Source organism: Phoxinus phoxinus (assembly GCF_949152265.1).
Source record: "Phoxinus phoxinus genome assembly, chromosome: 4".
NCBI classification, from domain to species: Eukaryota; Metazoa; Chordata; class Actinopteri; order Cypriniformes; family Leuciscidae; genus Phoxinus; species Phoxinus phoxinus.
Genome location: NC_136879.1, coordinates 6,551,151 through 6,576,482, shown reverse-complemented (window position 1 = coordinate 6,576,482; position 25,332 = coordinate 6,551,151).

Here is a 25,332-nt window from a genome sequence, read left to right as displayed (position 1 = left end):
GCGTTTAGATGTATCGTAACTGGAGGTTCCCAAAACATTTGAGACACGAGTACTGAGAATTTCGATCCAAATTGAAATGGTTTGAGATATTCCCTTGTCCCTGAACAGAAGCCTGCACACCTTTCCGGTTTTGGAAATTATCCTCTAACTTCAAAGGGACCTATTCATGATGTAATCAGCTATTCTCCTGATGTGCAACCTCATTTAGACTTTGCATACAAAATAATCTTATCGATGACAGTACCTGGCGCTGTGGCTTAGATGGTCAAAGCGCCTGTCTAGTAAACAGGAGATCCTGGGTTCGAATCCCAGCAGTGCCTATGCCACAGGATGTTGGTGCAGCTCACTTAATCATTTTACAAATGGAAATATTTGTATGCTGAACAGTGTGAATCTCCACAACAAGTGGAAATCTAAGAAGTCATGTGCATGCAATAGCGTCTTAAAGGCTGGCTTTTCGTGGCTCTGTGGCGCAATGGATAGCGCATTGGACTTCTAGGTTGTGAATGGAGTTATTCAAAGGTTGTGGGTTCGAGTCCCACCAGAGTCGTGCATACCCTCTTTTGCTCAGATGTATTTGTGTTGGACAAGCATGCGCTTAAACCTGGGATCCACAAATTACTTCAGAAGCATACCCTTCACGTTCTGCTCATTTCTCTTATTGGACTCACCCAACTCAGATCATAGAGTGCTCTACTAATTAGCTTAAGTCACCTATTTAAATAAGGGAGGTAACAAGAATGGGTTGAAATCCACTGGCTTAGGCCAAAATCTGCAACTACCTATTGTTGGCCACCTACCTAGCAACAACAACAACAAATGCTTTCCATTTCTCCCAGCTGAAACAGCGTTTAGATGTATCGTAACTGGAGGTTCCCAAAACATTTGAGACACGAGTACTGAGAGTTTCGATCCAAATTGAAATGGTTTGAGATATTCCCTTGTCCCTGAACAGAAGCCTGCACACCTTTCCGGTTTTGGAAATTATCCTCTAACTTCAAAGGGACCTATTCATGATGTAATCAGCTATTCTCCTGACGCGCAACCTCATTTAGACTTTGTATACAAACGAATCGAACTGGCGACAGTACATGGCGCTGTGGCTTAGTTGGTCAAACTGCCTGTCTTGTAAACAGGAGATCCTGGGTTCGAATCCCAGCAGTGCCTATGACACAGGAAGTGGACACCGCTCACTTACGAATTTTACATATGGAAATATTTGCATGCTGAACAGTGTGAATCTGCACAATGAGCGGAAATCTAAGAAGTCATGTGCATGCAATAGCGTCTTAAAGGCTGGCTTTTCGTGGCTCTGTGGCGCAATGGATAGCGCATTGGACTTCTAGGTTGTGAATGGAGTTATTCAAAGGTTGTGGGTTCGAGTCCCACCAGAGTCGTGCATACCCTCTTTTGCTCAGATGTATTTGTGTTGGACAAGCATACGCTTAAACCTGGGATCCACAAATTACTTCAGAAGCATACCCTTCACGTTCTGCTCATTTCTCTTATTGAACTCACCCAACTCAGATCATAGAGTGCTCTACTAATTAGCTTAAGTCACCTATTTAAATAAGGGAGGTAACAAGAATGGGTTGAAATCCACTGGCTTAGGCCAAAATCTGCAACTACCTATTGTTGGCCACCTACCTAGCAACAACAACAAATGCTTTCCATTTCTCCCAGCTGAAACAGCGTTTAGATGTATCGTAACTGGAGGTTCCCAAAACATTTGAGACACGAGTACTGAGAGTTTCGATCCAAATTGAAATGGTTTGAGATATTCCCTTGTCCCTGAACAGAAGCCTGCACACCTTTCAGGTTTTGGAAATTATCCTCTAACTTCAAAGGGACCTATTCATGATGTAATCAGCTATTCTCCTGATGTGCAACCTCATTTAGACTTTGCATACAAAATAATCTAATCAATGATAGTACCTGGCGCTGTGGCTTAGATGGTCAAAGCGCCTGTCTAGTAAACAGGAGATCCTGGGTTCGAATCCCAGCAGTGCCTATGCCACAGGATGTGGGTGCAGCTCACTTAATCATTTTACATATGGAAATATTTGTATGCTGAACAGTGTGAATCTCCACAACAAGTGGAAATCTAAGAAGTCATGTGCATGCAATAGCGTCTTAAAGGCTGGCTTTTCGTGGCTCTGTGGCGCAATGGATAGCGCATTGGACTTCTAGGTTGTGAATGGAGTTATTCAAAGGTTGTGGGTTCAAGTCCCACCAGAGTCGTGCATACCTTCTTTTGCTCAGATGTATTTGTGTTGGACAAGCATGCGCTTAAACCTGGGATCCACAAATTACTTCAGAAGCATACCCTTCACGTTCTGCTCATTTCTCTTATTGGACTCACCCAACTCAGATCATAGAGTGCTCTACTAATTAGCTTAAGTCACCTATTTAAATAAGGGAGGTAACAAGAATGGGTTGAAATCCACTGGCTTAGGCCAAAATCTGCAACTACCTATTGTTGGCCACCTACCTAGCAACAACAACAACAAATGCTTTCCATTTCTCCCAGCTGAAACAGCGTTTAGATGTATCGTAACTGGAGGTTCCCAAAACATTTGAGACACGAGTACTGAGAGTTTCGATCCAAATTGAAATGGTTTGAGATATTCCCTTGTCCCTGAACAGAAGCCTGCACACCTTTCCGGTTTTGGAAATTATCCTCTAACTTCAAAGGGACCTATTCATGATGTAATCAGCTATTCTCCTGACGCGCAACCTCATTTAGACTTTGTATACAAACGAATCGAACTGGCGACAGTACATGGCGCTGTGGCTTAGTTGGTCAAACCGCCTGTCTTGTAAACAGGAGATCCTGGGTTCGAATCCCAGCAGTGCCTATGACACAGGAAGTGGACACCGCTCACTTACGAATTTTACATATGGAAATATTTGCATGCTGAACAGTGTGAATCTGCACAATGAGCGGAAATCTAAGAAGTCATGTGCATGCAATAGCGTCTTAAAGGCTGGCTTTTCGTGGCTCTGTGGCGCAATGGATAGCGCATTGGACTTCTAGGTTGTGAATGGAGTTATTCAAAGGTTGTGGGTTCGAGTCCCACCAGAGTCGTGCATACCCTCTTTTGCTCAGATGTATTTGTGTTGGACAAGCATGCGCTTAAACCTGGGATCCACAAATTACTTCAGAAGCATACCCTTCACGTTCTGCTCATTTCTCTTATTGGACTCACCCAACTCAGATCATAGAGTGCTCTACTAATTAGCTTAAGTCACCTATTTAAATAAGGGAGGTAACAAGAATGGGTTGAAATCCACTGGCTTAGGCCAAAATCTGCAACTACCTATTGTTGGCCACCTCCCTAGCAACAACAACAACAAATGCTTTCCATTTCTCCCAGCTGAAACAGCGTTTAGATGTATCGTAACTGGAGGTTCCCAAAACATTTGAGACACGAGTACTGAGAATTTCGATCCAAATTGAAATGGTTTGAGATATTCCCTTGTCCCTGAACAGAAGCCTGCACACCTTTCCGGTTTTGGAAATTATCCTCTAACTTCAAAGGGACCTATTCATGATGTAATCAGCTATTCTCCTGATGTGCAACCTCATTTAGACTTTGCATACAAAATAATCTAATCAATGATAGTACCTGGCGCTGTGGCTTAGATGGTCAAAGCGCCTGTCTAGTAAACAGGAGATCCTGGGTTCGAATCCCAGCAGTGCCTATGCCACAGGATGTGGGTGCAGCTCACTTAATCATTTTACATATGGAAATATTTGTATGCTGAACAGTGTGAATCTCCACAACAAGTGGAAATCTAAGAAGTCATGTGCATGCAATAGTGTCTTAAAGGCTGGCTTTTCGTGGCTCTGTGGCGCAATGGATAGCGCATTGGACTTCTAGGTTGTGAATGGAGTTATTCAAAGGTTGTGGGTTCAAGTCCCACCAGAGTCGTGCATACCTTCTTTTGCTCAGATGTATTTGTGTTGGACAAGCATGCGCTTAAACCTGGGATCCACAAATTACTTCAGAAGCATACCCTTCACGTTCTGCTCATTTCTCTTATTGGACTCACCCAACTCAGATCATAGAGTGCTCTACTAATTAGCTTAAGTCACCTATTTAAATAAGGGAGGTAACAAGAATGGGTTGAAATCCACTGGCTTAGGCCAAAATCTGCAACTACCTATTGTTGGCCACCTACCTAGCAACAACAACAAATGCTTTCCATTTCTCCCAGCTGAAACAGCGTCTAGATGTATCGTAACTGGAGGTTCCCAAAACATATGAGAAACGAGTACTGAGAGTTTCGATCCAAATTGAAATGGTTTGAGATATTCCCTTGTCCCTGAACAGAAGCCTGCACACCTTTCCGGTTTTGGAAATTATCCTCTAACTTCAAAGGGACCTATTCATGATGTAATCAGCTATTCTCCTGACGCGCAACCTCATTTAGACTTTGTATACAAACGAATCGAACTGGTGACAGTACATGGCGCTGTGGCTTAATTGGTCAAAGCGCCTGTCTTGTAAACAGGAGATCCTGGGTTCGAATCCCAGCAGTGCCTATGACACAGGAAGTGGACACCGCTCACTTACGAATTTTACATATGGAAATATTTGCATGCTGAACAGTGTGAATCTGCACAACAAGCGGAAATCTCAGAAGTCATGTGCATGCAATAGCGTCTTAAAGGCTGGCTTTTCGTGGCTCTGTGGCGCAATGGATAGCGCATTGGACTTCTAGGTTGTGAATGGAGTTATTCAAAGGTTGTGGGTTCAAGTCCAACCAGAGTCGTGCATACCCTCTTTTGCTCAGATGTATTTGTGTTGGACAAGCATGCGCTTAAACCTGGGATCCACAAATTACTTCAGAAGCATACCCTTCACGTTCTGCTCATTTCTCTTATTGGACTCACCCAACTCAGATCATAGAGTGCTCTACTAATTAGCTTAAGTCACCTATTTAAATAAGGGAGGTAACAAGAATGGGTTGAAATCCACTGGCTTAGGCCAAAATCTGCAACTACCTATTGTTGGCCACCTCCCTAGCAACAACAACAACAAATGCTTTCCATTTCTCCCAGCTGAAACAGCGTTTAGATGTATCGTAACTGGAGGTTCCCAAAACATTTGAGACACGAGTACTGAGAATTTCGATCCAAATTGAAATGGTTTGAGATATTCCCTTGTCCCTGAACAGAAGCCTGCACACCTTTCCGGTTTTGGAAATTATCCTCTAACTTCAAAGGGACCTATTCATGATGTAATCAGCTATTCTCCTGATGTGCAACCTCATTTAGACTTTGCATACAAAATAATCTTATCGATGATAGTACCTGGCGCTGTGGCTTAGATGGTCAAAGCGCCTGTCTAGTAAACAGGAGATCCTGGGTTCGAATCCCAGCAGTGCCTATGCCACAGGATGTTGGTGCAGCTCACTTAATCATTTTACAAATGGAAATATTTGTATGCTGAACAGTGTGAATCTCCACAACAAGTGGAAATCTAAGAAGTCATGTGCATGCAATAGCGTCTTAAAGGCTGGCTTTTCGTGGCTCTGTGGCGCAATGGATAGCGCATTGGACTTCTAGGTTGTGAATGGAGTTATTCAAAGGTTGTGGGTTCGAGTCCCACCAGAGTCGTGCATACCCTCTTTTGCTCAGATGTATTTGTGTTGGACAAGCATGCGCTTAAACCTGGGATCCACAAATTACTTCAGAAGCATACTCTTCACGTTCTGCTCATTTCTCTTATTGGACTCACCCAACTCAGATCATAGAGTGCTCTACTAATTAGCTTAAGTCACCTATTTAAATAAGGGAGGTAACAAGAATGGGTTGAAATCCACTGGCTTAGGCCAAAATCTGCAACTACCTATTGTTGGCCACCTACCTAGCAACAACAACAACAAATGCTTTCCATTTCTCCCAGCTGAAACAGCGTTTAGATGTATCGTAACTGGAGGTTCCCAAAACATTTGAGACACGAGTACTGAGAGTTTCAATCCAAATTGAAATGGTTTGAGATATTCCCTTGTCCCTGAACAGAAGCCTGCACACCTTTCCGGTTTTGGAAATTATCCTCTAACTTCAAAGGGACCTATTCATGATGTAATCAGCTATTCTCCTGACGCGCAACCTCATTTAGACTTTGTATACAAACGAATCGAACTGGCGACAGTACATGGCGCTGTGGCTTAGTTGGTCAAACCGCCTGTCTTGTAAACAGGAGATCCTGGGTTCGAATCCCAGCAGTGCCTATGACACAGGAAGTGGACACCGCTCACTTACGAATTTTACATATGGAAATATTTGCATGCTGAACAGTGTGAATCTGCACAACAAGCGGAAATCTAAGAAGTCATGTGCATGCAATAGCGTCTTAAAGGCTGGCTTTTCGTGGCTCTGTGGCGCAATGGATAGCGCATTGGACTTCTAGGTTGTGAATGGAGTTATTCAAAGGTTATGGGTTCGAGTCCCACCAGAGTCGTGCATACCCTCTTTTGCTCAGATGTATTTGTGTTGGACAAGCATACGCTTAAACCTGGGATCCACAAACTACTACAGAAGCATACCCTTCACGTTCTGCTCATTTCTCTTATTGGACTCACCCAACTCAGATCATAGAGTGCTCTACTAATTAGCTTAAGTCACCTATTTAAATAAGGGAGGTAACAAGAATGGGTTGAAATCCACTGGCTTAGGCCAAAATCTGCAACTACCTATTGTTGGCCACCTACCTAGCAACAACAACAAATGCTTTCCATTTCTCCCAGCTGAAACAGCGTTTAGATGTATCGTAACTGGAGGTTCCCAAAACATTTGAGAAACGAGTACTGAGAGTTTCGATCCAAATTTAAATGGTTTGAGATATTCCCTTGTCCCTGAACAGAAGCCTGCACACCTTTCAGGTTTTGGAAATTATCCTCTAACTTCAAAGGGACCTATTCATGATGTAATCAGCTATTCTCCTGATGTGCAACCTCATTTAGACTTTGCATACAAAATAATCTAATCAATGATAGTACCTGGCGCTGTGGCTTAGATGGTCAAAGCGCCTGTCTAGTAAACAGGAGATCCTGGGTTCGAATCCCAGCAGTGCCTATGCCACAGGATGTGGGTGCAGCTCACTTAATCATTTTACATATGGAAATATTTGTATGCTGAACAGTGTGAATCTCCACAACAAGTGGAAATCTAAGAAGTCATGTGCATGCAATAGTGTCTTAAAGGCTGGCTTTTCGTGGCTCTGTGGCGCAATGGATAGCGCATTGGACTTCTAGGTTGTGAATGGAGTTATTCAAAGGTTGTGGGTTCAAGTCCCACCAGAGTCGTGCATACCTTCTTTTGCTCAGATGTATTTGTGTTGGACAAGCATGCGCTTAAACCTGGGATCCACAAATTACTTCAGAAGCATACCCTTCACGTTCTGCTCATTTCTCTTATTGGACTCACCCAACTCAGATCATAGAGTGCTCTACTAATTAGCTTAAGTCACCTATTTAAATAAGGGAGGTAACAAGAATGGGTTGAAATCCACTGGCTTAGGCCAAAATCTGCAACTACCTATTGTTGGCCACCTACCTAGCAACAACAACAACAAATGCTTTCCATTTCTCCCAGCTGAAACAGCGTTTAGATGTATCGTAACTGGAGGTTCCCAAAACATTTGAGACACGAGTACTGAGAGTTTCGATCCAAATTGAAATGGTTTGAGATATTCCCTTGTCCCTGAACAGAAGCCTGCACACCTTTCCGGTTTTGGAAATTATCCTCTAACTTCAAAGGGACCTATTCATGATGTAATCAGCTATTCTCCTGACGCGCAACCTCATTTAGACTTTGTATACAAACGAATCGAACTGGCGACAGTACATGGCGCTGTGGCTTAGTTGGTCAAACCGCCTGTCTTGTAAACAGGAGATCCTGGGTTCGAATCCCAGCAGTGCCTATGACACAGGAAGTGGACACCGCTCACTTACGAATTTTACATATGGAAATATTTGCATGCTGAACAGTGTGAATCTGCACAACAAGCGGAAATCTAAGAAGTCATGTGCATGCAATAGCGTCTTAAAGGCTGGCTTTTTGTGGCTCTGTGGCGCAATGGATAGCGCATTGGACTTCTAGGTTGTGAATGTAGTTATTCAAAGGTTGTGGGTTCGAGTCCCACCAGAGTCGTGCATACCCTCTTTTGCTCAGATGTATTTGTGTTGGACAAGCATACGCTTAAACCTGGGATCCACAAACTACTACAGAAGCATACCCTTCACGTTCTGCTCATTTCTCTTATTGGACTCACCCAACTCAGATCATAGAGTGCTCTACTAATTAGCTTAAGTCACCTATTTAAATAAGGGAGGTAACAAGAATGGGTTGAAATCCACTGGCTTAGGCCAAAATCTGCAACTACCTATTGTTGGCCACCTACCTAGCAACAACAACAAATGCTTTCCATTTCTCCCAGCTGAAACAGCGTTTAGATGTATCGTAACTGGAGGTTCCCAAAACATTTGAGACACGAGTACTGAGAATTTCGATCCAAATTGAAATGGTTTGAGATATTCCCTTGTCCCTGAACAGAAGCCTGCACACCTTTCCGGTTTTGGAAATTATCCTCTAACTTCAAAGGGACCTATTCATGATGTAATCAGCTATTCTCCTGATGTGCAACCTCATTTAGACTTTGCATACAAAATAATCTTATCGATGATAGTACCTGGCGCTGTGGCTTAGATGGTCAAAGCGCCTGTCTAGTAAACAGGAGATCCTGGGTTCGAATCCCAGCAGTGCCTATGCCACAGGATGTTGGTGCAGCTCACTTAATCATTTTACAAATGGAAATATTTGTATGCTGAACAGTGTGAATCTCCACAACAAGTGGAAATCTAAGAAGTCATGTGCATGCAATAGCGTCTTAAAGGCTGGCTTTTCGTGGCTCTGTGGCGCAATGGATAGCGCATTGGACTTCTAGGTTGTGAATGGAGTTATTCAAAGGTTGTGGGTTCGAGTCCCACCAGAGTCGTGCATACCCTCTTTTGCTCAGATGTATTTGTGTTGGACAAGCATGCGCTTAAACCTGGGATCCACAAATTACTTCAGAAGCATACCCTTCACGTTCTGCTCATTTCTCTTATTGGACTCACCCAACTCAGATCATAGAGTGCTCTACTAATTAGCTTAAGTCACCTATTTAAATAAGGGAGGTAACAAGAATGGGTTGAAATCCACTGGCTTAGGCCAAAATCTGCAACTACCTATTGTTGGCCACCTACCTAGCAACAACAACAACAAATGCTTTCCATTTCTCCCAGCTGAAACAGCGTTTAGATGTATCGTAACTGGAGGTTCCCAAAACATTTGAGACACGAGTACTGAGAGTTTCGATCCAAATTGAAATGGTTTGAGATATTCCCTTGTCCCTGAACAGAAGCCTGCACACCTTTCCGGTTTTGGAAATTATCCTCTAACTTCAAAGGGACCTATTCATGATGTAATCAGCTATTCTCCTGACGCGCAACCTCATTTAGACTTTGTATACAAACGAATCGAACTGGCGACAGTACATGGAGCTGTGGCTTAGTTGGTCAAACCGCCTGTCTTGTAAACAGGAGATCCTGGGTTCGAATCCCAGCAGTGCCTATGACACAGGAAGTGGACACCGCTCACTTACGACTTTTACATATGGAAATATTTGCATGCTGAACAGTGTGAATCTGCACAATGAGCGGAAATCTAAGAAGTCATGTGCATGCAATAGCGTCTTAAAGGCTGGCTTTTCGTGGCTCTGTGGCGCAATGGATAGCGCATTGGACTTCTAGGTTGTGAATGGAGTTATTCAAAGGTTGTGGGTTCGAGTCCCACCAGAGTCGTGCATACCCTCTTTTGCTCAGATGTATTTGTGTTGGACAAGCATACGCTTAAACCTGGGATCCACAAACTACTACAGAAGCATACCGTTCACGTTCTGCTCATTTCTCTTATTGGACTCACCCAACTCAGATCATAGAGTGCTCTACTAATTAGCTTAAGTCACCTATTTAAATAAGGGAGGTAACAAGAATGGGTTGAAATCCACTGGCTTAGGCCAAAATCTGCAACTACCTATTGTTGGCCACCTACCTAGCAACAACAACAAATGCTTTCCATTTCTCCCAGCTGAAACAGCGTTTAGATGTATCGTAACTGGAGGTTCCCAAAACATTTGAGAAACGAGTACTGAGAGTTTCGATCCAAATTTAAATGGTTTGAGATATTCCCTTGTCCCTGAACAGAAGCCTGCACACCTTTCAGGTTTTGGAAATTATCCTCTAACTTCAAAGGGACCTATTCATGATGTAATCAGCTATTCTCCTGATGTGCAACCTCATTTAGACTTTGCATACAAAATAATCTAATCAATGATAGTACCTGGCGCTGTGGCTTAGATGGTCAAAGCGCCTGTCTAGTAAACAGGAGATCCTGGGTTCGAATCCCAGCAGTGCCTATGCCACAGGATGTGGGTGCAGCTCACTTAATCATTTTACATATGGAAATATTTGTATGCTGAACAGTGTGAATCTCCACAACAAGTGGAAATCTAAGAAGTCATGTGCATGCAATAGTGTCTTAAAGGCTGGCTTTTCGTGGCTCTGTGGCGCAATGGATAGCGCATTGGACTTCTAGGTTGTGAATGGAGTTATTCAAAGGTTGTGGGTTCAAGTCCCACCAGAGTCGTGCATACCTTCTTTTGCTCAGATGTATTTGTGTTGGACAAGCATGCGCTTAAACCTGGGATCCACAAATTACTTCAGAAGCATACCCTTCACGTTCTGCTCATTTCTCTTATTGGACTCACCCAACTCAGATCATAGAGTGCTCTACTAATTAGCTTAAGTCACCTATTTAAATAAGGGAGGTAACAAGAATGGGTTGAAATCCACTGGCTTAGGCCAAAATCTGCAACTACCTATTGTTGGCCACCTACCTAGCAACAACAACAACAAATGCTTTCCATTTCTCCCAGCTGAAACAGCGTTTAGATGTATCGTAACTGGAGGTTCCCAAAACATTTGAGACACGAGTACTGAGAGTTTCGATCCAAATTGAAATGGTTTGAGATATTCCCTTGTCCCTGAACAGAAGCCTGCACACCTTTCCGGTTTTGGAAATTATCCTCTAACTTCAAAGGGACCTATTCATGATGTAATCAGCTATTCTCCTGACGCGCAACCTCATTTAGACTTTGTATACAAACGAATCGAACTGGCGACAGTACATGGCGCTGTGGCTTAGTTGGTCAAACCGCCTGTCTTGTAAACAGGAGATCCTGGGTTCGAATCCCAGCAGTGCCTATGACACAGGAAGTGGACACCGCTCACTTACGAATTTTACATATGGAAATATTTGCATGCTGAACAGTGTGAATCTGCACAATGAGCGGAAATCTAAGAAGTCATGTGCATGCAATAGCGTCTTAAAGGCTGGCTTTTCGTGGCTCTGTGGCGCAATGGATAGCGCATTGGACTTCTAGGTTGTGAATGGAGTTATTCAAAGGTTGTGGGTTCGAGTCCCACCAGAGTCGTGCATACCCTCTTTTGCTCAGATGTATTTGTGTTGGACAAGCATGCGCTTAAACCTGGGATCCACAAATTACTTCAGAAGCATACCCTTCACGTTCTGCTCATTTCTCTTATTGGACTCACCCAACTCAGATCATAAAGTGCTCTACTAATTAGCTTAAGTCACCTATTTAAATAAGGGAGGTAACAAGAATGGGTTGAAATCCACTGGCTTAGGCCAAAATCTGCAACTACCTATTGTTGGCCACCTCCCTAGCAACAACAACAACAAATGCTTTCCATTTCTCCCAGCTGAAACAGCGTTTAGATGTATCGTAACTGGAGGTTCCCAAAACATTTGAGACACGAGTACTGAGAATTTCGATCCAAATTGAAATGGTTTGAGATATTCCCTTGTCCCTGAACAGAAGCCTGCACACCTTTCCGGTTTTGGAAATTATCCTCTAACTTCAAAGGGACCTATTCATGATGTAATCAGCTATTCTCCTGATGTGCAACCTCATTTAGACTTTGCATACAAAATAATCTTATCGATGATAGTACCTGGCGCTGTGGCTTAGATGGTCAAAGCGCCTGTCTAGTAAACAGGAGATCCTGGGTTCGAATCCCAGCAGTGCCTGTGCCACAGGATGTTGGTGCAGCTCACTTAATCATTTTACAAATGGAAATATTTGTATGCTGAACAGTGTGAATCTCCACAACAAGTGGAAATCTAAGAAGTCATGTGCATGCAATAGCGTCTTAAAGGCTGGGCTTTTCGTGGCTCTGTGGCGCAATGGATAGCGCATTGGACTTCTAGGTTGTGAATGGAGTTATTCAAAGGTTGTGGGTTCGAGTCCCACCAGAGTCGTGCATACCCTCTTTTGCTCAGATGTATTTGTGTTGGACAAGCATGCGCTTAAACCTGGGATCCACAAATTACCTCAGAAGCATACCCTTCACGTTCTGCTCATTTCTCTTATTGGACTCACCCAACTCAGATCATAGAGTGCTCTACTAATTAGCTTAAGTCACCTATTTAAATAAGGGAGGTAACAAGAATGGGTTGAAATCCACTGGCTTAGGCCAAAATCTGCAACTACCTATTGTTGGCCACCTACCTAGCAACAACAACAACAAATGCTTTCCATTTCTCCGAGCTGAAACAGCGTTTAGATGTATCGTAACTGGAGGTTCCCAAAACATTTGAGACACGAGTACTGAGAGTTTCGATCCAAATTGAAATGGTTTGAGATATTCCCTTGTCCCTGAACAGAAGCCTGCACACCTTTCCGGTTTTGGAAATTATCCTCTAACTTCAAAGGGACCTATTCATGATATAATCAGCTATTCTCCTGACGCGCAACCTCATTTAGACTTTGTATACAAACGAATCGAACTGGCGACAGTACATGGCGCTGTGGCTTAGTTGGTCAAAGCGCCTGTCTTGTAAACAGGAGATCCTGGGTTCGAATCCCAGCAGTGCCTATGACACAGGAAGTGGGCACCGCTCACTTACGAATTTTACATATGGAAATATTTGCATGCTGAACAGTGTGAATCTGCACAACAAGCGGAAATCTAAGAAGTCATGTGCATGCAATAGCGTCTTAAAGGCTGGGTTTTCGTGGCTCTGTGGCGCAATGGATAGCGCATTGGACTTCTAGGTTGTGAATGGAGTTATTCAAAGGTATGTTCCTTTCGAGTCCCACCAGAGTCGTGCATACCCTCTTTTGCTCAGATGTATTTGTGTTGGACAAGCATACGCTTAAACCTGGGATCCACAAACTACTACAGAAGCATACCATTCACGTTCTGCTCATTTCTCTTATTGGACTCACCCAACTCAGATCATAGAGTGCTCTACTAATTAGCTTAAGTCACCTATTTAAATAAGGGAGGTAACAAGAATGGGTTGAAATCCACTGGCTTAGGCCAAAATCTGCAACTACCTATTGTTGGCCACCTACCTAGCAACAACAACAAATGCTTTCCATTTCTCCCAGCTGAAACAGCGTTTAGATGTATCGTAACTGGAGGTTCCCAAAACATTTGAGACACGAGTACTGAGAATTTCGATCCAAATTGAAATGGTTTGAGATATTCCCTTGTCCCTGAACAGAAGCCTGCACACCTTTCCGGTTTTGGAAATTATCCTCTAACTTCAAAGGGACCTATTCATGATGTAATCAGCTATTCTCCTGATGTGCAACCTCATTTAGACTTTGCATACAAAATAATCTTATCGATGATAGTACCTGGCGCTGTGGCTTAGATGGTCAAAGCGCCTGTCTAGTAAACAGGAGATCCTGGGTTCGAATCCCAGCAGTGCCTATGCCACAGGATGTTGGTGCAGCTCACTTAATCATTTTACAAATGGAAATATTTGTATGCTGAACAGTGTGAATCTCCACAACAAGTGGAAATCTAAGAATTCATGTGCATGCAATAGCGTCTTAAAGGCTGGCTTTTCGTGGCTCTGTGGCGCAATGGATAGCGCATTGGACTTCTAGGTTGTGAATGGAGTTATTCAAAGGTTGTGGGTTCGAGTCCAACCAGAGTCGTGCATACCCTCTTTTGCTCAGATGTATTTGTGTTGGACAAGCATGCGCTTAAACCTGGGATCCACAAATTACTTCAGAAGCATACCCTTCACGTTCTGCTCATTTCTCTTATTGGACTCACCCAACTCAGATCATAGAGTGCTCTACTAATTAGCTTAAGTCACCTATTTAAATAAGGGAGGTAACAAGAATGGGTTGAAATCCACTGGCTTAGGCCAAAATCTGCAACTACCTATTGTTGGCCACCTACCTAGCAACAACAACAACAAATGCTTTCCATTTCTCCCAGCTGAAACAGCGTTTAGATGTATCGTAACTGGAGGTTCCCAAAACATTTGAGACACGAGTACTGAGAGTTTCGATCCAAATTGAAATGGTTTGAGATATTCCCTTGTCCCTGAACAGAAGCCTGCACACCTTTCCGGTTTTGGAAATTATCCTCTAACTTCAAAGGGACCTATTCATGATGTAATCAGCTATTCTCCTGACGCGCAACCTCATTTAGACTTTGTATACAAACGAATCGAACTGGCGACAGTACATGGCGCTGTGGCTTAGTTGGTCAAACCGCCTGTCTTGTAAACAGGAGATCCTGGGTTCGAATCCCAGCAGTGCCTATAACACAGGAAGTGGACACCGCTCACTTACGAATTTTACATATGGAAATATTTGCATGCTGAACAGTGTGAATCTGCACAATGAGCGGAAATCTAAGAAGTCATGTGCATGCAATAGCGTCTTAAAGGCTGGCTTTTCGTGGCTCTGTGGCGCAATGGATAGCGCATTGGACTTCTAGGTTGTGAATGGAGTTATTCAAAGGTTGTGGGTTCGAGTCCCACCAGAGTCGTGCATACCCTCTTTTGCTCAGATGTATTTGTGTTGGACAAGCATACGCTTAAACCTGGGATCCACAAACTACTACAGAAGCATACCCTTCACGTTCTGCTCATTTCTGTTATTGGACTCACCCAACTCAGATCATAGAGTGCTCTACTAATTAGCTTAAGTCACCTATTTAAATAAGGGAGGTAACAAGAATGGGTTGAAATCCACTGGCTTAGGCCAAAATCTGCAACTACCTATTGTTGGCCACCTACCTAGCAACAACAACAAATGCTTTCCATTTCTCCCAGCTGAAACAGCGTTTAGATGTATCGTAACTGGAGGTTCCCAAAACATCTGAGAAACGAGTACTGAGAGTTTCGATCCAAATTGAAATGGTTTGAGATATTCCCTTTTCCCTGAACAGAAGCCTGCACACCTTTCAGGTTTTGGAAATTATCCTCTAACTTCAAAGGGACCTATTCATGATGTAATCAGCTATTCTCCTGATGTGCAACCTCATTTAGACTTTGCATACAAAATAATCTTATCGATGATAGTACCTGGCGCTGTGGCTTAGATGGTCAAAGCGCCTGTCTAGTAAACAGGAGATCCTGGGTTCGAATCCCAGCAGTGCCTATGCCACAGGATGTTGGTGCAGCTCACTTAATCATTTTACAAATGGAAATATTTGTATGCTGAACAGTGTGAATCTCCACAACAAGTGGAAATCTAAGAAGTCATGTGCATGCAATAGCGTCTTAAAGGCTGGCTTTTCGTGGCTCTGTGGCGCAATGGATAGCGCATTGGACTTCTAGGTTGTGAATGGAGTTATTCAAAGGTTGTGGGTTCGAGTCCCACCAGAGTCGTGCATACCCTCTTTTGCTCAGATGTATTTGTGTTGGACAAGCATGCGCTTAAACCTGGGATCCACAAATTACTTCAGAAGCATACCCTTCACGTTCTGCTCATTTCTCTTATTGGACTCACCCAACTCAGATCATAGAGTGCACTACTAATTAGCTTAAGTCACCTATTTAAATAAGGGAGGTAACAAGAATGGGTTGAAATCCACTGGCTTAGGCCAAAATCTGCAACTACCTATTGTTGGCCACCTACCTAGCAACAACAACAACAAATGCTTTCCATTTCTCCCAGCTGAAACAGCGTTTAGATGTATCGTAACTGGAGGTTCCCAAAACATTTGAGACACGAGTACTGAGAGTTTCGATCCAAATTGAAATGGTTTGAGATATTCCCTTGTCCCTGAACAGAAGCCTGCACACCTTTCCGGTTTTGGAAATTATCCTCTAACTTCAAAGGGACCTATTCATGATGTAATCAGCTATTCTCCTGACGCGCAACCTCATTTAGACTTTGTATACAAACGAATCGAACTGGTGACAGTACATGGCGCTGTGGCTTAGTTGGTCAAAGCGCCTGTCTTGTAAACAGGAGATCCTGGGTTCGAATCCCAGCAGTGCCTATGACACAGGAAGTGGGCACCGCTCACTTACGAATTTTACATATGGAAATATTTGCATGCTGAACAGTGTGAATCTGCACAACAAGCGGAAATCTAAGAAGTCATGTGCATGCAATAGCGTCTTAAAGGCTGGCTTTTCGTGGCTCTGTGGCGCAATGGATAGCGCATTGGACTTCTAGGTTGTGAATGGAGTTATTCAAAGGTTGTGGGTTCGAGTCCCACCAGAGTCGTGCATACCCTCTTTTGCTCAGATGTATTTGTGTTGGACAAGCATACGCTTAAACCTGGGATCCACAAACTACTACAGAAGCATACCCTTCATGTTCTGCTCATTTCCCTTATTGGACTCACCCAACTCAGATCATAGAGTGCTCTACTAATTATCTTAGTCACCTATTTAAATAAGGGAGATAACAAGAATGGGTTGAAATCCATTGGCTTAGGCCAAAATCTGCAACTACCTATTGTTGGCCACCTACCTAGCAACAACAACAAATGCTTTCCATTTCTCCCAGCTGAAACAGCGTTTAGATGTATCGTAACTGGAGGTTTCCAAAACATTTGAGACACGAGTACTGAGAGTTTCGATCCAAATTGAAATGGTTTGAGATATTCCCTTGTCCCTGAACAGAAGCCTGCACACCTTTCCGGTTTTGGAAATTATCCTCTAACTTCAAAGGGACCTATTCATGATGTAATCAGCTATTCTCCTGATGTGCAACCTCATTTAGACTTTGCATACAAAATAATCTTATCGATGATAGTACCTGGCGCTGTGGCTTAGATGGTCAAAGCGCCTGTCTAGTAAACAGGAGATCCTGGGTTCGAATCCCAGCAGTGCCTATGCCACAGGATGTTGGTGCAGCTCACTTAATCATTTTACAAATGGAAATATTTGTATGCTGAACAGTGTGAATCTCCACAACAAGTGGAAATCTAAGAAGTCATGTGCATGCAATAGCGTCTTAAAGGCTGGCTTTTCGTGGCTCTGTGGCGCAATGGATAGCGCATTGGACTTCTAGGTTGTGAATGGAGTTATTCAAAGGTTGTGGGTTCGAGTCCAACCAGAGTCGTGCATACCCTCTTTTGCTCAGATGTATTTGTGTTGGACAAGCATGCGCTTAAACCTGGGATCCACAAATTACTTCAGAAGCATACCCTTCACGTTCTGCTCATTTCTCTTATTGGACTCACCCAACTCAGATCATAGAGTGCTCTACTAATTAGCTTAAGTCACCTATTTAAATAAGGGAGGTAACAAGAATGGGTTGAAATCCACTGGCTTAGGCCAAAATCTGCAACTACCTATTGTTGGCCACCTACCTAGCAACAACAACAACAAATGCTTTCCATTTCTCCCAGCTGAAACAGCGTTTAGATGTATCGTAACTGGAGGTTCCCAAAACATTTGAGACACGAGTACTGAGAGTTTCGATCCAAATTGAAATGGTTTGAGATATTCCCTTGTCCCTGAACAGAAGCCTGCACACCTTTCCGGTTTTGGAAATTATCCTCTAACTTCAAAGGGACCTATTCATGATGTAATCAGCTATTCTCCTGACGCGCAACCTCATTTAGACTTTGTATACAAACGAATCGAACTGGTGACAGTACATGGCGCTGTGGCTTAGTTGGTCAAAGTGCCTGTCGTGTACACAGGAGATCCTGGGTTCGAATCCCAGCAGTGCCTATGACACAGGAAGTGGGCACCGCTCACTTATGAATTTTACATATGGAAATATTTGCATGCTGAACAGTGTGAATCTGCACAACAAGCGGAAATCTAAGAAGTCATGTGCATGCAATAGCGTCTTAAAGGCTGACTTTTCGTGGCTCGGTGGCGCAATGGATAGCGCATTGGACTTCTAGGATGTGAATGGAGTTATTCAAAGGTTGTGGGTTCGAGTCCCACCAGAGTCGTGCATACCCTCTTTTGCTCAGATGTATTTGTGTTGGACAAGCATACGCTTAAACCTGGGATCCACAAACTACTACAGAAGCATACCCTTCACGTTCTGCTCATTTCCCTTATTGGACTCACCCAACTCAGATCATAGAGTGCTCTACTAATTATCTTAGTCACCTATTTAAATAAGGGAGATAACAAGAATGGGTTGAAATCCACTGGCTTAGGCCAAAATCTGCAACTACCTATTGTTGGCCACCTACCTAGCAACAACAACAAATGCTTTCCATTTCTCCCAGCTGAAACAGCGTTTAGATGTATCGTAACTGGAGGTTCCCAAAACATTTGAGACACGAGTACTGAGAGTTTCGATCCAAATTGAAATGGTTTGAGATATTCCCTTGTCCCTGAACAGAAGCCTGCACACCTTTCCGGTTTTGGAAATTATCCTCTAACTTCAAAGGGACCTATTCATGATGTAATCAGCTATTCTCCTGACGCGCAACCTCATTTAGACTTTGTATACAAACGAATCGAACTGGCAACAGTACATGGTGCTGTGGCTTAGTTGGTCAAAGCGCCTGTCTTGTAAACAGGAGATCGTGGGTTCGAATCCCAGCAGTGCCTATGACACAGAAAGTGGGCACCGCTCACTTACGCATTTTACATATGGAAATATTTGCATGCTGAACAGTGTGAATCTGCACAACAAGCGGAAATCTAAGAAGTCATGTGCATGCAATAGCGTCTTAAAGGCTGGCTTTTCGTGGCTCTGTGGCGCAATGGATAGCGCATTGGACTTCTAGGTTGTGAATGGAGTTATTCAAAGGTATGTTCCTTTCGAGTCCCACCAGAGTCGTGCATACCCTCTTTTGCTCAGATGTATTTGTGTTGGACAAGCATACGCTTAAACCTGGGATCCACAAATTACTTCAGAAGCATACCCTTCACGTTCTGCTCATTTCTCTTATTGGACTCACCCAACTCAGATCATAGAGTGCTCTACTAATTAGCTTAAGTCACCTATTTAAATAAGGGAGGTAACAAGAATGGGTTGAAATCCACTGGCTTAGACCAAAATCTGCAACTACCTATTGTTGGCCACCAACCTAGCAACAACAACAAATGGTTTCCATTTCTCCCAGCTGAAACAGCGTTTAGATGTATCGTAACTGGAGGTTCCCAACACATTTGAGACACGAGTACTGAGAGTTTCGATCCAAATTGAAATGGTTTGAGATATTCCCTTGTCCCTGAACAGAAGCCTGCACACCTTTCCGGTTTTGGAAATTATCCTCTAACTTCAAAGGGACCTATTCATGATGTAATCAGCTATTCTCCTGATGTGCAACCTCATTTAGACTTTGCATACAAACGAATCGAACTGGTTATAGTACCTGGCGCTGTAGCTTAGATGGGCAAAGCGCCTGTCTAGTAAACAGGAGATCCTAGGTTCGAATCCCAGCAGTGCCTATGCCACAGGATGTGGGTGCAGCTCACTTAATCATTTTACATATGGAAATATTTGTATACTGAACAGTGTGAATCTCCAAAACAAGTGGAAATCTAAGAAGTCATGTGCATGCAATAGCGTCTTAAAGGCTGGCTTTTCGTGGCTCTATGGCGCAATGGATAGCGCATTGGACTTCTAGGTTGTGAATGGAGTTATTCAAAGGTTGTGGGTTCAAGTCCCACCAGAGTCGTGCAGACCCTCTTTTGCTCAGATGTATTTGTGTTGGACAAGCATGCGCTTAAACCTGGGATCCACAAATTACTTCAGAAGCATACCCTTCACGTTCTGCTCATTTCTCTTATTGGACTCACCCAACTCAGATCATAGAGTGCTCTACTAATTAGCTTAAGTCACCTATTTAAATAAGGGAGGTAACAAGAATGGGTTGAAATCCACTGGCTTAGGCCAAAATCTGCAACTACCTATTGTTGGCCACCTCCCTAGCAACAACAACAACAAATGCTTTCCATTTCTCCCAGCTGAAACAGCGTTTAGATGTATCGTAACTGGAGGTTCCCAAAACATTTGAGACACGAGTACTGAGAATTTCGATCCAAATTGAAATGGTTTGAGATATTCCCTTGTCCCTGAACAGAAGCCTGCACACCTTTCCGGTTTTGGAAATTATCCTCTAACTTCAAAGGGACCTATTCATGATGTAATCAGCTATTCTCCTGATGTGCAACCTCATTTAGACTTTGCATACAAAATAATCTTATCGATGATAGTACCTGTCACTGTGGCTTAGATGGTCAAAGCGCCTGTCTAGTAAACAGGAGATCCTGGGTTCGAATCCCAGCAGTGCCTATGCCACAGGATGTTGGTGCAGCTCACTTAATCATTTTACAAATGGAAATATTTGTATGCTGAACAGTGTGAATCTCCACAACAAGTGGAAATCTAAGAAGTCATGTGCGTGCAATAGCGTCTTAAAGGCTGGCTTTTCGTGGCTCTGTGGCGCAATGGATAGCGCATTGGACTTCTAGGTTGTGAATGGAGTTATTCAAAGGTTGTGGGTTCGAGTCCCACCAGAGTCGTGCATACCCTCTTTTGCTCAGATGTATTTGTGTTGGACAAGCATGCGCTTAAACCTGGGATCCACAAATTACTTCAGAAGCATACCCTTCACGTTCTGCTCATTTCTCTTATTGGACTCACCCAACTCAGATCATAGAGTGCTCTACTAATTAGCTTAAGTCACCTATTTAAATAAGGGAGGTAACAAGAATGGGTTGAAATCCACTGGCTTAGGCCAAAATCTGCAACTACCTATTGTTGGCCACCTACCTAGCAACAACAACAACAAATGCTTTCCATTTCTCCCAGCTGAAACAGCGTTTAGATGTATCGTAACTGGAGGTTCCCAAAACATTTGAGACACGAGTACTGAGAGTTTCGATCCAAATTGAAATGGTTTGAGATATTCCCTTGTCCCTGAACAGAAGCCTGCACACCTTTCCGGTTTTGGAAATTATCCTCTAACTTCAAAGGGACCTATTCATGATGTAATCAGCTATTCTCCTGACGCGCAACCTCATTTAGACTTTGTATACAAACGAATCGAACTGGCGACAGTACATGGCGCTGTGGCTTAGTTGGTCAAAGCGCCTGTCTTGTAAACAGGAGATCCTGGGTTCGAATCCCAGCAGTGCCTATGACACAGGAAGTGGGCACCGCTCACTTACGAATTTTACATATGGAAATATTTGCATGCTGAACAGTGTGAATCTGCACAACAAGCGGAAATCTAAGAAGTCATGTGCATGCAATAGCGTCTTAAAGGCTGGCTTTTCGTGGCTCTGTGGCGCAATGGATAGCGCATTGGACTTCTAGGTTGTGAATGGAGTTATTCAAAGGTATGTTCCTTTCGAGTCCCACCAGAGTCGTGCATACCCTCTTTTGCTCAGATGTATTTGTGTTGGACAAGCATGCGCTTAAACCTGGGATCCACAAATTACTTCAGAAGCATACCCTTCACGTTCTGCTCATTTCTCTTATTGGACTCACCCAACTCAGATCATAGAGTGCTCTACTAATTAGCTTAAGTCACCTATTTAAATAAGGGAGGTAACAAGAATGGGTTGAAATCCACTGGCTTAGGCCAAAATCTGCAACTACCTATTGTTGGCCACCTACCTAGCAACAACAACAACAAATGCTTTCCATTTCTCCCAGCTGAAACAGCGTTTAGATGTATCGTAACTGGAGGTTCCCAAAACATTTGAGACACGAGTACTGAGAGTTTCGATCCAAATTGAAATGGTTTGAGATATTCCCTTGTCCCTGAACAGAAGCCTGCACACCTTTCCGGTTTTGGAAATTATCCTCTAACTTCAAAGGGACCTATTCATGATGTAATCAGCTATTCTCCTGACGCGCAACCTCATTTAGACTTTGTATACAAACGAATCGAACTGGCGACAGTACATGGCGCTGTGGCTTAGTTGGTCAAAGCGCCTGTCTTGTAAACAGGAGATCCTGGGTTCGAATCCCAGCAGTGCCTATGACACAGGAAGTGGGCACCGCTCACTTACGAATTTTACATATGGAAATATTTGCATGCTGAACAGTGTGAATCTGCACAACAAGCGGAAATCTAAGAAGTCATGTGCATGCAATAGCGTCTTAAAGGCTGGGTTTTCGTGGCTCTGTGGCGCAATGGATAGCGCATTGGACTTCTAGGTTGTGAATGGAGTTATTCAAAGGTATGTTCCTTTCGAGTCCCACCAGAGTCGTGCATACCCTCTTTTGCTCAGATGTATTTGTGTTGGACAAGCATACGCTTAAACCTGGGATCCACAAACTACTACAGAAGCATACCCTTCACGTTCTGCTCATTTCTCTTATTGGACTCACCCAACTCAGATCATAGAGTGCTCTACTAATTAGCTTAAGTCACCTATTTAAATAAGGGAGGTAACAAGAATGGGTTGAAATCCACTGGCTTAGGCCAAAATCTGCAACTACCTATTGTTGGCCACCTACCTAGCAACAACAACAAATGCTTTCCATTTCTCCCAGCTGAAACAGCGTTTAGATGTATCGTAACTGGAGGTTCCCAAAACATTTGAGACACGAGTACTGAGAATTTCGATCCAAATTGAAATGGTTTGAGATATTCCCTTGTCCCTGAACAGAAGCCTGCACACCTTTCCGGTTTTGGAAATTATCCTCTAACTTCAAAGGGACCTATTCATGATGTAATCAGCTATTCTCCTGATGTGCAACCTCATTTAGACTTTGCATACAAAATAATCTTATCGATGATAGTACTTGGCGCTGTGGCTTAGATGGTCAAAGCGCCTGTCTAGTAAACAGGAGATCCTGGGTTCGAATCCCAGCAGTGCCTATGCCACAGGATGTTGGTGCAGCTCACTTAATCATTTTACAAATGGAAATATTTGTATGCTGAACAGTGTGAATCTCCACAACAAGTGGAAATCTAAGAAGTCATGTGCATGCAATAGCGTCTTAAAGGCTGGCTTTTCGTGGCTCTGTGGCGCAATGGATAGCGCATTGGACTTCTAGGTTGTGAATGGAGTTATTCAAAGGTTGTGGGTTCGAGTCCAACCAGAGTCGTGCATACCCTCTTTTGCTCAGATGTATTTGTGTTGGACAAGCATGCGCTTAAACCTGGGATCCACAAATTACTTCAGAAGCATACCCTTCACGTTCTGCTCATTTCTCTTATTGGACTCACCCAACTCAGATCATAGAGTGCTCTACTAATTAGCTTAAGTCACCTATTTAAATAAGGGAGGTAACAAGAATGGGTTGAAATCCACTGGCTTAGGCCAAAATCTGCAACTACCTATTGTTGGCCACCTACCTAGCAACAACAACAACAAATGCTTTCCATTTCTCCCAGCTGAAACAGCGTTTAGATGTATCGTAACTGGAGGTTCCCAAAACATTTGAGACACGAGTACTGAGAGTTTCGATCCAAATTGAAATGGTTTGAGATATTCCCTTGTCCCTGAACAGAAGCCTGCACACCTTTCCGGTTTTGGAAATTATCCTCTAACTTCAAAGGGACCTATTCATGATGTAATCAGCTATTCTCCTGACGCGCAACCTCATTTAGACTTTGTATACAAACGAATCGAACTGGCGACAGTACATGGCGCTGTGGCTTAGTTGGTCAAACCGCCTGTCTTGTAAACAGGAGATCCTGGGTTCGAATCCCAGCAGTGCCTATAACACAGGAAGTGGACACCGCTCACTTACGAATTTTACATATGGAAATATTTGCATGCTGAACAGTGTGAATCTGCACAATGAGCGGAAATCTAAGAAGTCATGTGCATGCAATAGCGTCTTAAAGGCTGGCTTTTCGTGGCTCTGTGGCGCAATGGATAGCGCATTGGACTTCTAGGTTGTGAATGGAGTTATTCAAAGGTTGTGGGTTCGAGTCCCACCAGAGTCGTGCATACCCTCTTTTAATCAGATGTATTTGTGTTGGACAAGCATACGCTTAAACCTGGGATCCACAAACTACTACAGAAGCATACCCTTCACGTTCTGCTCATTTCTCTTATTGGACTCACCCAACTCAGATCATAGAGTGCTCTACTAATTAGCTTAAGTCACCTATTTAAATAAGGGAGGTAACAAGAATGGGTTGAAATCCACTGGCTTAGGCCAAAATCTGCAACTACCTATTGTTGGCCACCTACCTAGCAACAACAACAAATGCTTTCCATTTCTCCCAGCTGAAACAGCGTTTAGATGTATCGTAACTGGAGGTTCCCAAAACATTTGAGACACGAGTACTGAGAATTTCGATCCAAATTGAAATGGTTTGAGATATTCCCTTGTCCCTGAACAGAAGCCTGCACACCTTTCCGGTTTTGGAAATTATCCTCTAACTTCAAAGGGACCTATTCATGATGTAATCAGCTATTCTCCTGATGTGCAACCTCATTTAGACTTTGCATACAAAATAATCTTATCGATGATAGTACCTGGCGCTGTGGCTTAGATGGTCAAAGCGCCTGTCTAGTAAACAGGAGATCCTGGGTTCGAATCCCAGCAGTGCCTATGCCACAGGATGTTGGTGCAGCTCACTTAATCATTTTACAAATGGAAATATTTGTATGCTGAACAGTGTGAATCTCCACAACAAGTGGAAATCTAAGAAGTCATGTGCATGCAATAGCGTCTTAAAGGCTGGCTTTTCGTGGCTCTGTGGCGCAATGGATAGCGCATTGGACTTCTAGGTTGTGAATGGAGTTATTCAAAGGTTGTGGGTTCGAGTCCAACCAGAGTCGTGCATACCCTCTTTTGCTCAGATGTATTTGTGTTGGACAAGCATGCGCTTAAACCTGGGATCCACAAATTACTTCAGAAGCATACCCTTCACGTTCTGCTCATTTCTCTTATTGGACTCACCCAACTCAGATCATAGAGTGCTCTACTAATTAGCTTAAGTCACCTATTTAAATAAGGGAGGTAACAAGAATGGGTTGAAATCCACTGGCTTAGGCCAAAATCTGCAACTACCTATTGTTGGCCACCT